Here is an 824-nt window from a genome sequence, read left to right as displayed (position 1 = left end):
AAGCACCCGTAACGAAAATGAAAAACATTAATGCGTAACACTTTAATTATTTGTCTAGACAAGTACATATTCAAATGTGTTATTTGTTTTCATCCTTATTTGACTGAGAAAATTGACGTATATCAATAATGAACCACTTTCAATTAATTGTCTTGTACTAAAACAGGTCTAGAATATGTTTAAAGAAGCAGACCTGTGTGATAACTACATACTGTGAATATCAAGCACGGTGTGTTCAATACTTAGTTAATTTTCACAGAGATACACGGTATCTGCGTCTCTGATTACCAGGTAAAAGAATTAATAACAACATCAATACCGTTTCAAAATCCATTGTCTTTCATACAAACGCTATCTTCAGCCACAATATTACATATATTAAAGTGTTGTGAATATAAACTAATAAAGTGTAGATAAAATCAGAGTTTATATATACATATATATATATGATCAATTTTGATGTAGTAATCTTTTGAAACATAAAAGATAACGACAAAAAGACCATTTTTTATGTAATTAAGCAAATTGAGTCTCTGCAGGTATGCTGTGTCCAAATGTGGATCGTTTAATAAATATACTATACAATAAAAACGAAAGACAAGCCCTGATTCTGATACCTTTAGACATTGTTATATTATGATTCAATACGCATTATGACGATTTCAGCGCACATTCGAGAGCGAAGCCCCCCACATTCACTCGTATCCAGTTCATTATAATGCGAAAGCTGCAGACCTGCGTGTAGAGCTACTCCGAGCTATCAGTCAAGCGAGTTCTGTGTCAAGAGGTATACAAATAGTCCATAGAGACACGAACTATAATTT

Source organism: Dreissena polymorpha, chromosome 4 (assembly GCF_020536995.1).
Source record: "Dreissena polymorpha isolate Duluth1 chromosome 4, UMN_Dpol_1.0, whole genome shotgun sequence".
NCBI lineage: Eukaryota > Metazoa > Mollusca > Bivalvia > Myida > Dreissenidae > Dreissena > Dreissena polymorpha.
The sequence above is the reverse complement of the archived record's forward strand: the minus strand, read 5'-3'. Positions refer to the sequence as shown.